This window comes from Microcaecilia unicolor, chromosome 9 (assembly GCF_901765095.1).
Source record: "Microcaecilia unicolor chromosome 9, aMicUni1.1, whole genome shotgun sequence".
NCBI classification, from domain to species: domain Eukaryota; kingdom Metazoa; phylum Chordata; class Amphibia; order Gymnophiona; family Siphonopidae; genus Microcaecilia; species Microcaecilia unicolor.
The window spans coordinates 36,282,602-36,298,663 of NC_044039.1; the positions used below are offsets into that span (position 1 = coordinate 36,282,602).

The window sequence follows — 16,062 nt, forward strand, 5'->3', positions numbered from 1 at the left end:
AAGTATTAGGTCTTGTTTGCCAGAGGGATTAAATACTTATTTCCCTCTGCAGAATGCAAATAAATTCATATACTTTCCACAATGTGATTTTCCGGATTTAATTTGTGATGTGCTATCTCTCACTGTTACCAATAACCTACCCTTCAATTATGGGCTGCTCATGTCTTTGTCAGTGGGCAAACTTACAAAATCAGCAAGGGATCAAATACTTATTTCCACCACTGTAGCACTAAACAGAAAATGCTGGACACAAACTATCATAGCAAAAGTCACTAACATAAGTCTCCAGAAAATTAGGCACGTAAGTGAATTGTGGTGTAGAACAAGTAGAAGTGAATTGATTTTTTACTCATTTGAAAAGATTAGGGGACTCAAGGAAGTTACATGGAAATACTTTTAAAACAAATAGGAGGAAATATTTTTTAACTCAACAAATAACTCTTTGCCGGAGGATGTAGTAACGCGAATCTGGGTTTAAAAAAGGTTTGGACAAATTCCTGGAGGAAGAGTCTATAGTCTTCTGTTGAGACAGACATGGGGAAGCCACTGCTTGCCATTGGATTGGTAGCATGGAATGTTGCTACTATTTGGGTTTCTGCCAGGTACTTCTGACCTGGATTGGCCACTGTAGGAAACAGGACACTGGGCTAGATGGACAGTGCTCTGACCCTGTATGGCTATTCTTATGTTGTTTTATATTTATTGAGCTTTATTAACTGCTTTTATGAAACAATTCACCTAAGGCAGGGTATAACAAGTGTAGCTTGACGAACTTACATTGTTTTAACAGCATAACAATAGTAACAATGTCAATACGTACTTATATACAGTCTCCCTTCCCAAATGGATCCAGGGCATCTAGAATTAAAACAATTCATAATAAATGCAAAACAAAAATACATAAAATAAATTACACTTTGTAATAAACAGGAAAAGGTTAAGAAAACAAATAGGTCTTAATTTTCTACTAGTAGGTAGCGCATTCCAGAAAGGGATCATAAAAATCAGCAAAAGGCATTTACTATGGGCTGTTGTATTGTTTTTTCAATGCTTAATAAAGACCTTTATAAATTAAAAAAAAAAAGCATTTTCATTATCTTGTGGAATTGAATTCCTTTCAAGTCAACTGGGCAGAATATCAGCAAACAATATAATCTCTCCGTAGTTCGACCTGATGGTAACACAGATCAAATCAGTGAGTAAGGATGAAGAGAAACCATACACTGCCTGAAAAAACAAGTAAAGAGATATACAATATTCTCTGATATATTGGGAGCCAGTGCAATTGAATATGTTAAGATGAAAGATCACATTTCTTGAGGTTAAATATCAACCGTATGGCCATATTTTGAACCAATTGTTTTTTCTCACCAATTAAACAGAAGATTCAAATAGAGTGCATTACAGTAACCTAAATGTGATAGAACATTTGTATTTGAATATCAGATTGACTAAAGTAAGATCTTATTAGCCTTAGTTGTCTTAGCTTAAAGAATGTTTTCTTCCAGAGGGAAGTATTTTGTACCTCAGAAGTTAAAGATGAGTCTAACAGCACTCCAAGCATTTTGGCTTTAGATTCAACAGGAAAAGAAATATTTTGCAACAAGGTTATCTCTGCAGAAGAAACGAGCTAGGATGACAAAACCATAACATCTTAAAATCTTATGTTCTTATGCTCACACCTAACTGTAGGCAGTATGGCATGTAACTGGTAGCATTCTCTAACCTGTGCACATAAGTGCTATGCACACCACTGACCCATCCATACCCCTCCCAGATCCACGCTCCACTTGCATTTGCGAGCTGTGGATTTTACACGCGCAGTTTTCAGAATCCTAAGGTGCACTTTTACTAAGATGCAGTAGGGCTAATGCACGGGTAGCACACACGTCAAATCGACACTACTGCCAGGCTAGTGCGGGTGCCTGGGGGTAATTTCAAATTTTATGTGCGCGCACCATTTCCTGCAGTAGACGATATTTTTATATTTTCTACTCCAGTGGGGGGGGGGTCCCAGCAGTAATCGGCAGTGCAGCCACATTGGCGCACGCTGACTGATTACCACATGAGTAGCACATGAGCCCTTAACTGCTAGGTCAATGGGTGGCGGCAGGGGCGTAGCCAGACCTTATGGTGGGAGGGGGCCAGAACCTGAGGTTGGTGGCACATTTTGAGTGCCGCCCCGCCGACACCCCCCCCCCCCCCACCGCCATGCCTTGCTTCACCTCACCTTCCCCTTGCCACTGCCTCGAACCTTCTTGCACCCCCCGCACCTCTTTGCACCCCCCTTGGGGGTCATAGAACTCGACCGGGAAGGGGGGTCCTGGAACTCCACCGGAAGGGGAGGGCCGGTGCTGGAACTAGAAGGGGAGGGGCGGGTCCTGGAACTCAAAGAGGAGGGGGGAGGGGGTCCTGGAACTCGAAGAAGAGGGGGGAGGGGGAGGGGAGGGTCCTGGAACTCGAAGGGGAGGGGTGCCTGGAACTCGGAGGAGAGAGAGGGAGGCAGGTAGGGGGGGCATTGAACTCGGAGGGAGGGAGGGAGGCAGGTAGGGGGCATGGAACTTGGAGGGGAGGGGGCTGGAACTCGGAGGAGGGTGGGAGGGAGGGGGCCCTGGAACCTTGCTAGCACCCATTTCCTTTCTGTTGGAAATGGGCCTCTTTTACTAGTTCATTAATAAAACAGGTCTAGACCAAATGTCCAGCTTATAGCTCTGGATGTTTTTGTTTTGTTCCATTACACCCCTGAATTACCCCCTTGTGATTTGAAGGCACTTCTGACGGACTTCATAGAAAAAAGTCTAAACATTGGTTTTGAAAGTACTAATTTGGATTTTTTTTGTGTGTGTGTGAAAAACGTCCAAATGCAGATTTACAAATTGTATATTCTTCTTACGACTTGTAATTCTTCTTATTGTTACTATGCAAGCCGCATTGAGCCTGCCATGTGTAGGAAAGCGCGGGGTACAAATGTAATAAATAAATAAATTTATGCCACTTTTTGGACGTTTTTCTCTTTTGAAAATGAGCCTCCCCCCCTCCCCCATAGTTGAAAATAATAATTGGAAAGTGTGAGGATGAAAATGAAATTGGAAAAATTCCAGAAAGAAACATCAAAATGCTTTTAAAAGTATGGCAGTATTTCTGACACTAGCTGCAGGAGGCTGGCGAATTGATGGAAACGTCTGGGATCTGGCCCTTGAACAACCTGACTACTGTGTGGCTCACACATTGTCTACAGATCCCCTGTGAGTCATTCTGCTTCTCTGTTTCTTGTGCTGCTTTGTAGACCAGACCTAGGCAGGCAGTTTTATGGGTTTGGTCATTATCTCAAAATTGTCCTAGTAGACTGAATTGTACTGTGACTTACACCCTGTTCTAAAGCTGTCTGTATTGCAAGGGCCTGTCATAACACTCCTCTTATAAAGAAATAGTGCATAGATTCAGGGCTCATGAATACCCTGTGCTGGAAAGCTCTGTCTGGCTCTGGAAAAATCCTCTCTTGCAAAGAGATGAATGTTGCTGTGCTGAAGGACATACCCCGGGATCAAGCAGTCACACTTGCTGGTTCCAAGATCATTTCTAAGCAGTAGGTGAATCTTTAGCTTCCAAGAAAAAAGCAGAGTGTTTTTGAAAAAGGTTTTCATCGAAACGAAAGCAGTACTTTCTGCTCTCTGTGTGCAACCCGGTTTCTTGGAAATGCTACTGCTGCAGAGAATGACAGAATGTGCACTGGGTTGCTCTCTGTTTAATGAATCACACTAGAACCAATGACCTTTACACAGCGAGCGAGTCACCATATAACAAAAATTTATAAGCTGAAGGACTGCTGAAGTTAGCAGAAGTAGAGGATTTTTAACCTGTATGTCTTATATTTGTGTACAAGGAAACTTTGGAGGAAGCATTAACATATCAGACAATTTTTATTTGGCGAAGGATATCAGTTAATCAAAGGCTGTTCCCAGTGTATGGAGAGTTAGTTCCCTGACTCTCCTGATTACCCCAGATGGGGCACTGGGGTAATGCCCCTGGACCTGGAAATCTTTAGCAGTTGAATTTTTCATTGTCCCCCTCCTCTTCATATATACCACTTTTATCTGTTCCCCTATCCCATAGGCATGGTTTGTTTATTTTGGAAAGCAAGAAGTAAGAGGGTCCGAGGATCATTTAGCATCAACAGCCAAAGCATTTGAGGGAGGCATTGTCTAACATAATCTACCCCAAATGATGCCTCTGCACCTCCCTTGCCATCACTGTATCTAAGGACCCAGTGCAACATTTCCCTTACACTATGATACATCAAAAGAGGGAGAGCAAAACATGTGTGGAAATCATGGAGTTCAGGCCTCCTATACTGGAATCCAGTGACTTGTAGAATAGAGACTGGATCCTAGAAACAGAGATGGAGCTAGGGTTGCTGCCACCCCTCTGCGGCTGCATGCTGGCACATCCCCAGGCTGCCATCATCTCTTCCCCCTTCCCTTCTGGCAGTGGCATAGCCACAGGTGGGCCTGGGTGGGCCAGGGCCCACCCACTTAGGGCTCAGGCCCTTCCAATTGTAGCACGCGTTTAGTGGTAGCTGGTGGGGATCCCAAGCTCTTGCCAGCTGAATGGTAACGAAAATGCTACTCTCCACAATACCGACACCTGCACATGCTCAGTTTTCAGTGCATACCTGCTGCAGATTGCCAAGGTGGAAAGAAACATTTTCCCACCAGCCGAGATATTTTTTTTTGGTGATGGTAGGGGGAGAACACTTCTTGCCTAGGCCCACCCAAAATCTGTTGTCTAGCTATGCCCCCACCCCAGTTCTAGCACTGCACAACTGATGTGAGACTTTCCTCCACAGGCCCCCTGTCAGAAGGGGCCTTTAATTGCTTTAAAAACAAAAAAAAGCTGTTTAAAATGGCCTCCACTCTATCTAGCATTAAGTCATCTAATTTTACAGTGATTAGCTTCAGACTATATGTTGAAACTTACGGATTTGCCGACTAGAAATTGTTGGGCCTTGGCAAGATCTTATATGATGCCACATTATCCCCATTCTAAGAAAGTTAAGTATAAAAAAGTATTTGTAAACATTTTTCATATCAAGGTACCCTTTGGTGAAATTCATCTGAACAGAATTATTACCATTTAAGAAAATTGCTAAAAACTTATCTTTTAACAAAGGGAGGTGGGAGGGGGGTGGGCGGAAGGAATGGCTCTAAAGGAAGGAAGTCCATATGGAGAGTGTATGCAGCTAAGCCTGTAAGGTTGGAATGCTATGTTTATAACTATATGATTAAGACATGACCACAGACCTAAAGATACTATCCTATAATGTTAAAGGTTTGAACATGCCACAAAAGAGACAGAAACTATTTAAGGAGCTACAACACCATAGTCCCCATATAGTCCTCCTGCAAGAAACACATTTAAGACGAAAGCACGAGAGACTTCTCACTCATCCGGGGTTTCCAGTAGTCCACTGTGCATCCTCTGAGGGCTCAAGGTCAGGGGGGGTTGCAATACTGATGCACTCATTCCTGGCTATACAGGTTTTAGAGGTAAAAAAAGATCCAGGGGGGAGATATATATTTTTATATATCAAAATAGACCAGGTAGACCTGACCTTGGCATCGATATATGCCCCAAATGTTGGACAGGTGGAGTTTTTTGCGAAGCTGAAACGCATTGGCAGCATTTACTAGGGGCATATTGATTGTGGGGGGGGATTTTAATACAGTGAAGAACCCTAGTCTCGATCGCTCGGGGCAACATAAGTTAGAGGGTATTAAAGAGTCACAGGCGTTGGGTTCTTTCACATACTCCCTGGGCATACTGGATATTTGGAGATTGACACACATGAGGGATAGGGACTATACATTCTATTCCTCACCACATGGAACGTATTCACGTATTGATTACATTTTCCTAGACACAACTCTAGTGGAGTGGGGCCCTACAGCGGCAATAGGCAGTAAGACTCTATCTGATCATGCTCCAGTTTGGGTGATACTTCCAAAAATAAAGGTAGAATATAAGGATAAGAGATGGACACTTAACACCAGTTTGTTACAGGAAGGGGAGGTGGCAGAGGGGTATAGAGCGGTTTTACACGAATACTTGGAGTTTAATAAGGAATCTGGGCCTGATCTCAATGTGGTATGGGATGCGATGAAAGCTGTCACTAGGGGATATTTTTTGAAATTGGCTAGTAAGAGATCTAGAATGTGCAAAGCTCAGATTAAGGGATGTATGGGCCGTATACACAATCTGGAGGCACAACACAAAGCAAATGGTTCCCGACAGATTTTACAAGAACTGAAAGATCAGAGAATGTTACTGGACTCCATTTACTCGGAGCAGCTGAGCCATTTACACAATAGACAGCGGCTGGGGTCCTATGAACACATAAATAAGGCGGGTCGCCTTCTGGCCATAAAGCTACGAAGGCAGAAGGTAGATCGTACAATCACACAGATACGCGATGGGGAGGGAGGCCTGATACGCACCTCAGAAGAAATTCGTAAACGTTTTAGGGATTTTTACCAAGCTTTGTATGATCAGGAGATACACCCTGCCGAGGACTCTGTGGAGGAGTATCTAGCGGATAGTGATCTCTCACCATTGACTTTCCAGCAGCAGGCCCAATTAGACAGTCCTGTTACACCCTTAGAAATACAGGAAGCTATCCATGGCTTGCCATCTTGTAAGTCTCCGGGCTTGGATGGGCTCCCAAATGAATTCTACAAGATGTTTAATAAAGAATTGGCACCACTATTAGCAGACCTATTCAATATGGTAGGAAGGGGGGAGATACTGCCTCAGTCTATGAAAGAGGCATGGATAGCGGTCTTGCCTAAGCCGGACAAAGACCACTCTGAATGTGGCTCCTACAGGCCTATTTCGGTGTTGAACTCTGATGTCAAAATTTTGGCCAAAGTTTTGGCCAATAGGTTGGCCCCGGTGCTTCCAGTGCTAATTCACCCTGATCAGGTGGGCTTTGTTGCGCACCGTAAGGCCATGGATAACATTAGAAGAGTAATAGACCTTATCTATTTGGCTAAGAGAAGCCAGCGGCCATTGTGTCTTCTTAGTTTAGATGCCGAAAAGGCTTTTGATAGGGTACATTGGCCATTTATGTATAAGACACTAGAGGTATTAGGGTTTGGGAATCGGTTCAGAGGCTGGATACAAGCATTTTATGAATCTCCAAGGGCATGTGTGAGAGTCAATGGGGGCAACTCGGGGCTGTTTGCTCTTCACAGAGGAACTCGGCAGGGATGCCCTTTGTCTCCCTTACTATTCGCAATGGTAATGGAGCCTCTGGCATCTCGGATACGGTCAGAACCGGGTATTTTTGGTCTGGCCATAGAAGGCAGGGCACACAAGCTGGCGCTGTTTGCGGACGACGTCTTGCTGTTCATTACTCGACCACTGACATCGTTTCCTAACCTTCTGCGCACTATTGAAGAATATTCAGCGGTGTCTGGGTTTAAGGTCAATATGACCAAATCGGAGGCCCTTAACATTACACTGCCGGCTCTGGACCTGGAATCTTTAAAGACATCCTTTCCATTTCGGTGGGCTTCTAGGTATATACGCTATCTAGGGGTTAATTTGACCTCTGAAACATCGGAACTTTTTCAAGTTAATTACAAAAGACTAGGACGGGACATTGTGGCAGATCTAGAAAGCTGGGGGGACATGGTGTTTTCATGGTTTGGACGGGTAGCGATAGTTAAAATGAACGTGTTGCCTCGTTTGCTCTACCTCTTTCAAGCGCTGCCTGTATTAATGCCCAGGCGATATCTATCAACGCTGCAGGATAAAATAATGCGGTTCGTCTGGGCAGGAAAGCGACCACGCTTATCGCGTACTTTACTATATCAAGACAAACGAAAGGGGGGGCTGGGAGTCCCTAATCTCATGTGGTACTATAGGGCGGCCCAAGGGAAAGTAGCGATTGAGTGGTACCAAGAATACCCAGATAGACAATGGGTCCAACTGGAGCAATACTCTTTGGGGCATACACCTCTAGGAGCGTTAATGTGGACCCCTAAATCTTTTAGGGTAATGGGGGGGGGTGAATGTCCTTCCATTGGGGTAACCCTCTACTATTGGGATAGTCTCTTCCCTCAGAAGAAATGCATTCTCACTAGTTTATCTCCAATAGCATATAATCCACTCTTTATGCCTGGAACTACACCGGGGATATTTACTCGATGGTATGCCATAGGTCTAAGGAGGTGGGGCCAAATGTTCGAAGCAGAGCAAATACTCTCACTTCGAAGTCTGCACTCACAATATCCAGAATTGGAGGAAGACAATTACGCATACCTCCAGCTGACCCACTTTCTCAAAACAAAGGCAGTGAGAGAGGTCATAAAACGGGAAAGGTATATTCTGGAGGATATTTGTGAGAGGACTGAGTCCTCTGGTGGATTGATCAGCCAATTATATAAATGCATCAGTGCACAGGCTCCTCGATATTGCCTCCATAGAAAGAGCTGGAATAGCGAGCTGGGAACGGCCCTGGGGGAAAAGGACTGGGAAAAGATTGAAAAGGGGGCAGGAGGCGTGTCGGTACATGTACCGTTAAAAGAGAATGCAATAAAAGTATTGTTCCGCTGGTACCTCACCCCGGCACGCCTCCAAAAAATATATCCAGCAGGCTCAGGATTGTGCTGGAGGGGATGTGGTCAAAAAGGAACAATGGGGCATATGTGGTGGACATGTGGCAAAATTAAAGCGTACTGGAAAACAGTACATAGTAGGCTGCAGAGATGGGTAGGACACACCTTTAGGTGGACCCCAGAAACTTTTCTGTTCTCTGTTAAAGTAGGAGGGTTAACACATAGCCAACAAATTTTGGTGAGACTGGCGACCGGAGTAGCTAGGCAGGTATTGGCTGCTTATTGGAAGCAGAAAGGTATACCCTCCATTGAGAGATGGATTGCAAAGTTAAAATATGTTTGTGAAATGGAAAGGTTACTAGCAGAACGAAAACGCAAGCTGAATCAATGGCAAGCTGTTTGGGGTACCTTCTTGGAACAATATCCATAATGGAAGGAGAAGGATATCTAGATCCTGTGGACAGGAGAACACTGAGCCATACTCATGTAGGGGGTGGGGGGAGGGAGGGGTGGGGGGGGACAAGGGGAATTAATATCTTTAAAACTTTAAAAATGTTGAAGTTCAATTGATCAATAATGTTGTATGCAAAATGATAGTATTATGTACAATGCAGAAAGGAACTGTATTATTTTATTCTTATTGAAAACATTTTGTTCGGATGGCAGACTGTGTTGCTTTTTGTATTGAATTTAACATTTAATAAAGACTTCTTGAAATATAAAACTTATCTTTTTAGAAAATGTGTTAATGTTTGTTAAAAGGTAACAACTTCTTTTGATAACTGTAAAGGATCATTAATGGTCATTTTTCTCTTGATGATGTGTTTTCCTAGGAATGCTTAGCTCCTTGATACTAAACCGCATGGAACTCTTTGGATCTTTTGCAGCGTAGAAATGCTGAATTGTATTGCGAGTGGATTGTCTTTTTAAATGCGTTTTCAAACATTTTGGGCGTGATGGGTCATAATCTAGCTGTGTCGACTTTAGGGGTGGCGGGAAGGGAATTCAAAGTATTAACCCCTCCCTCTACATTGCATGGTTCTCAGACCAACAGCAAAGAAGGAACCATCCTCAACTCACAGCTCTGACCCTGCTTTTGGATCTTAACCATGAAGGGGCTGAGATTGGCTTCATTTCCTCTTTCTTTCTTTTTGTTTTGTTTTGGGGGAATTCACTTTACAGTGAATAATTGTGAGGCATGAACTAGCTCAGAGGTTCTTTTTGGATTACAATGTTGACATGTTAACATGAGGAGCCATTGAGCTCCTTGAGATGCTGTAAGCAGCAGTACTTGGAACCAGGGCCGCCGAGAGGCATAGCTGGGCCCAGGGCAGAACCGGACTGCTACAAGCTGCCCCCCTCCCCCTCACATCAGCGCTCCCGCCCACCCTCCTATCTTTCTGACTTTGCCTCCAAGGGGAGGCCTGGGCCTAGCTCCGTCAAGCCACTTCCTGCCTGCCTGCTCCCACGGTCTGACCTCTCCTGCCCCTGTCCAAGCCGGGAGTCAGGACCCGGATGGTTGCATTAGCGCGATATCACGCTAATGCAATCATCCAGGTCCTGGGTGGCATGCAGGAGCAGGGGAGGACAGACCCGGAAGCAGGCAACAACGAGAAGCTTGCCATTGCCTGGCCTGAGCCTGCCCCCCCCCCCTTGGAGGCTGGGCCTAAGGAATTTTGCTTCCCCGTCTCCCCCCCTCTCGGCAGCCCTGCTTGGAACCATGATTAGTATGCTTAGGAAAGTAGTCTCATCATAATCTGTGCTCCAGCATCTTATTAGCCTACAACTTTTGGATGAACGGGATTTATTTAAGTCTCTAGGAAGTCTGCGAATGAAAAATTTGAGCTAGCTTGTTTGATGTTTGCATGCAACGGGAAGTGTTTCAGGCAAGAACATATCGGCAATATGTCACGTCCTGTGTTATATTGCTTTACAACTTTACATACAAAAATAAGATGTGTCATAATGGATCGGACCAAATGCCTTCAGGTCAATCTGACATTGGTTAATCCAGGTCGCAAGTACCCAGCAGGATACCAAGGTATAGATTCACCAGGCGATATGCAAAATGGTTAAACCAGATAGGAGAGATTCCTGCCTGCTTAAATCGCTTATCTGTGGCTAATCATCAATGCTCAGCTGCACTTAACCGGTTAGCCCTGCTTACAATCTCTTTTTGAAGCAGGGGTGGGACAGACATTGGAAAGTCTCAGGGGTGAGAGTATGGTTACTGAATGTAATAAGGTTACTGCAGTGAATAAAATGGGTTTCAGATTTATTAGGAGAAAATTTTTCGTCACTCAACATGTAATTAAACTCTGGAATTTGTTGCCAGAGAATGTGGTAAAGGTGGTTAGCTTAGTGGGGTTTTAAAAAAGGTTTGGATGGCTTCCTAAAGGAAAAGTCCATAGACCATTATTAAAATGGACTTGGGCAAAATCCACTGCTTATTTCTGGGATACAACTGTATTTGGACAAAGTAAAAAATATTGCAATACTAGACTTGTTGACTAAAGAGGATATCTCATATCGTCCCAATTGTCTATGTACGTACAACAGTATCGGAGTTGCTAAAACAGTTTCGCCATGTCATGGTGAAACCTGACGAGCTCCAACAGTAGAAGACAATATAGAAAGCTTGGAGCCCGCAAGTTAAGTAATCTTGGTGCATTATTTGCTTATTTATTGCAATAATGTTTAATTTTTGAATCATTTGAGCAGTAGTAAACATTGAGATTTTGGTGCCTATATAGTTACGCACATATGCAATGATTGTAAGTGAATGAAGTACCTAATTGCATTTATATGCGCACCATTTGTTACTACTGGTTGGCTGGAGGTAATCAATGATTACAAACACGCATAGTCCCCTGAGCCACAACAATAGTTGGCGCACATAGACAATTGGGACGATATGAGATATCCTCTTTAGTCAACAAGTCTAGTATTGCAATATTTTTTACTTTGTCCAAATACAGTTGTGTTATTTCACAAAGTGCGAGGGGACAAGGCTTAGCCATTTACCTTTGTTTTTTGTATTTCTGGGATAAGCAGCATAAAATATATTGTACTTTTTTGGGGATCTTACCAGATATTTGTGACCTGGATTGGCCACTGTTGGAAACAGGATGCTGGGCTTGATGGACCTTTGGTCTGTCCCGGTATGGCAATACTTATGTACTTATGCTACTATTTGAGATTCTGAATGGAATCTTGCTACTCTTTGGGGTTCTACATGGAATGTTGCTATTGTTTAGGTTTCTGCCAGGTATTTGTGACCTGGATTGGCCACTGTTGGAAACAGGATGCTGGGCTTGATGGACCTTTGGTCTGTCCCAGTATGGCAATACTTATGTAGGGGTAATTTTATGCAACTGGTTATGCTGTAAAGAAAGGTAGGTGTTCACTGCATTCTGTTCATTGCAGAATAGGCTCCAAAGAGACGCACCGTTACAAAATTCTCCTCATACTATTTTATGTGACGATGAGGTTGCACAATTTTATTTAAGCCTTTTGCTGTATGTAAAACTTAATAAACCACATTGGGGGTATTTTTGTAAAGTTTCTTTCAGGCTTATGTGGTGACATAACCCACTAAATTCTTGCACAGGTACAAATCAAAGTAGGGTATACACAAAAAAGTAGCACACATGAGTTGTCTTGTTGGGCAGACTGGATGGACCGTGCAGGTCTTTTTTTTTCTGCCGTCATCTACTATGTTACTATCCAGCTTATAATCGAACGAGAAAAACGCCCAAGTTCCGACCTAAATCGGGAGATGGGCATTTTTCTCACAAAAACAAATAAAGCGGTATAATCGAAAGCCGAACTTTGGACGCTGTCAACTGCACTCCGTCGCGGATGCGGACAAAGTTGACGGGGGCGTGTCGGAGGCGTGGTGAAGGCGGAACTGGGGCGTGGTTATCACCCGAACAGAGATGGGCGCCTTTCGCCGATAATGGATGCGTTTGTAGCTAGAATTTAGGGCACTTTTCCTGGACCCTGTTTTTTCACGAATAAGGCCCCAAAAAGTGCCCTAAATGACCAGATGACCCCCAGAGGGAGTCGGGGATGACCTCCCCTAACTCCCCCAGTGGTCACTAACCCCCTCCCACCACAACAAAATGATGTTTCACAACTTTTTATTTTCACCCTCAAATGTCATACCCTCCTCCCAAGCAGCAGTATGCAGGTCCCTGGAGCAGTTGGTAGGGGGTGCAGTGGACGTCAGGCAGGTGGACCCAGGCCCATCCCCCCCCTACCTGTTACAATTGTGCTGCTTAATCTTATTAGTCGTCCAACCCCCCAAACCCACTGTACCCACATGTAGGTGCCCCCCTTCACCTCTTAGGGCTATAGTAATGGTGTAGACTTGTGGGCAGTGGGTTTTGAGGGGGATTTGGGGGGCTCAACACCCAAGGGAAGGGTGCTATGCACCTGGGAGCTCTTTGACCTTTTTTTTTGTTTTTGTAAAAGTGCCCCCTAGGGTGCCCGGTTGGTGTCCTGGCATGTGAGGGGGACCAGTGCACTATGAATCCTGGCCCCTCCCACGAACAAATGCCTTGGAGTTATTCGTTTTTGAGCTGGGCGATTTCATTTTCCATTATCGGTGAAAAGCAAAAACGCCCAGCTCACACCTTGGCGAATAAAACATGGGCGTCTATTTGTTTTGGAACATACGGTTCACTCCGCCCCTTCACGGACCCGTTCTCGGAGATAAACGCCCATGGAGATAGGCGTTTCTGTTCGATTATGCCCCTCTATGTATAAAGGTCGCCCAAATTTGCATGCCAAAATTTGAGCACTGTCCTGAGATGCGCGTGCAACTTAATTGGTTACATTTATTTTATTTTATTTATTTATGACATTTATATCCCACATTATCCCGAACAAACTCAGGTTCAATGTGGCTTACATTCAAGGAAACCATCAAAAATATGATACAGTCAGATAATTAATTATAACATTTTAACATACTAGGAATAATTCTGTGTTTCTCATGAAGCTTGGCAAGAGTATTGGTTATGTTGAAACATATAAGAAAGACAGCAGCATTGGTTTATTGTCTTTTGATAAGATATGCACTTAATAGAAAAGCCTTTAGTAATTTACGGAATCTCAGATAATCTTCTAAGTACCTTAATTGCTTAGGTAGGGAATTACAAAGTTTGATACTCTGATATGTGAAGCCTGCGACAAGGATTGATTTGTAAGAAAGACATTTTTAGTTTGGATAATGGAGCGTGAGGTATTCTCTAGATGTTTTTACTGTATTACGTGATGGTAAATCAATTAGTTGTTGCATGTATGAAGGGGATAAAACCATATATGATTTGGTAAACAGTCAAAAGACAAACAAAAAGGAGGAGAAACCTCACGTGAACGTGAACAACAAAAGCAAAAACAAGTGAGGTAGATCCAAGGAGAATATCAAGTAGTTTTTTATTGGAAGAACATCTTAAAAGACGACCCGACACGGCCATGTTTCGGCCCGAAAAGGGGCCTGCCTCAGGGGTCTGGTGAATCTCTGATGTTGTAGTAGAAGTGCTTAACAAAGAGATTATGGATGAGGTTCTTGCTGTTGAATCCTTATGATATCCTCAGTGGTACAAAAGCGCTGAAAAAGTGGCCGTCCAAACGGCAAGAGTTAGTGCTGCAAATTTATGGCAAACGTATCTATGCAATTCATCTGCAGTGCATCAAAATAACAAGGGGTCGTGTCGGGAGCATCTTGAAGGTGGGCTTAAGAGTAGCCTAGTGGTTAGTGCAGTGGACTTTGATCCTGGGGAACTGAGTTCGATTCCCACTGCAGCTCCTTGTGACTCTGGGCAAGTCACTTAACCCTCCATTGCCCCTGGTACAAAATAAGTACCTGACTATATGTAAACCACTTTGAATGTAGTTGCAAAAACCTCAGGAAGGTGGTATATCAAGTCCCATTTCCCTGGCCCTAACACTTGGATGTTTTACAGCCATAATGGAACAAAATGAAAATGTCCAGGGCGAAAATCTGAACGCTTTGGTCTAGACTAATTTTTAGAATGAATAAGGCACAAGAATGTGCCCTAAATGACCAGATGACCACTGGAGGGAATCAGGGTTGACCCCTTTACTCACCCAGTGGTCACTGATCCCCTCCTTCCACCCAAATATGAGGATAAAAATATTACTTACCAGCCTCTATAATAGCCTCAGATGTTAACCAGGTTTATTAGAGCAACATGCAGGTCCCTGGAGTAGTCTAGTGGTGGGTGCAGTGCACTGTAGACAGGTGGAACCAGGCCCATACCTCCCCCTACGTGTTACACTTGTGGTGGAAACTGTGGGCCCTCCAAAACTCACCAGAAACCATGTACCCATAAGGGCTATTGTAGTGGTGTAGAGTTCGGGGTGGTGGGTTTTGGGTGAGTTTTGGAGGGCTCAGCAGAGAAAATAAGGGAGCAGCAGTGAGAGGTGTACCTGGGAGCATTTATTTGAAGTCCACTGCAGTGCCCCCTAGGGTGCCCCATTGCTCTCCTGGGATGTCTGGGGGACCAGTCTACTAAAAATGCTGGACCCTCCTACATCCCAATGGCTTGATTTTCTAGATAGACGTTTTGCGGTTTTGAAAACGGTCATGTTTTCTATTCGGGTTAGCGCAGGAGCCCTTACTGCCACCTCAGTGGGAGGCAGTAAGGGCTCCCCCCCCCCCCCCCCCCCACACACACCTGAAATGGCTGTGCAGCAAGTGCATTACTTGCTGCACAGCCATTTCCTGCAGGAGACTTCATTTTTACCCGCTGCGGTAAAAGGGGGCTCGCTGATGCCAGCATAGGCCCCCTTTTGCCTCGGTTTGGTAAAAGGAGCCCGAAGTTTGTTGTCTCAAGGATGATCTGCTGATAAATTAGTTCATAAGTAATGCCACACTAGGAAAAGACCAAAGGTCCATCGAGCCCAGCATCCTGTCCACGACAGCGGCCAATCCAGGCCAAGGGCACCTGGCAAGCTTCCCAAACGTACAAACATTCTATACATGTTATTCCTGGAATTGTGGATTTTTCCCAAGTCCGTTTAGTAGTGGTTTATGGACTTGTCCTTTAGGAAACCGTCTAACCCCTTTTTAAACTCTGCCAAGCTAACTGCCTTCACCACATTCTCTGGCAACGAATTCCAGAGTTTAATTATGCGTTGGATTTGTTTTAAATTTACTACACTGTAGTTTCATCTCATGCCCCCTAGTCCTAGTATTTTTTGGAAAGCGTGAACAGACGCTTCACATCCACCTGTTCCACTCCACTCATTATTTTATATACCTCTATCATGTCTCCCCTCAGCCGTCTCTTCTCCAAGCTGACAATTTATAAAGGTAACGTAGGCCAGATCGTAGGAAAGCAAGGCAAGGAAGAGTAAGCAAAGTTTGAAGAAATGAATATGTAAAGGCAAAAAGGGTTTACAACAGGAAGTT

The 16,062-nt window shown here is 44.1% G+C and overlaps 1 protein-coding gene across 4 annotated transcripts in view; it reads left to right on the plus strand.

Moving 5' to 3' along the window:
- TBXAS1 (thromboxane A synthase 1) overlaps window positions 1–16,062 on the plus strand; it is a 417,384-nt gene that overhangs the window by 107,376 nt on the left and 293,946 nt on the right. The gene's annotated exons all lie outside the window — the stretch shown is intronic.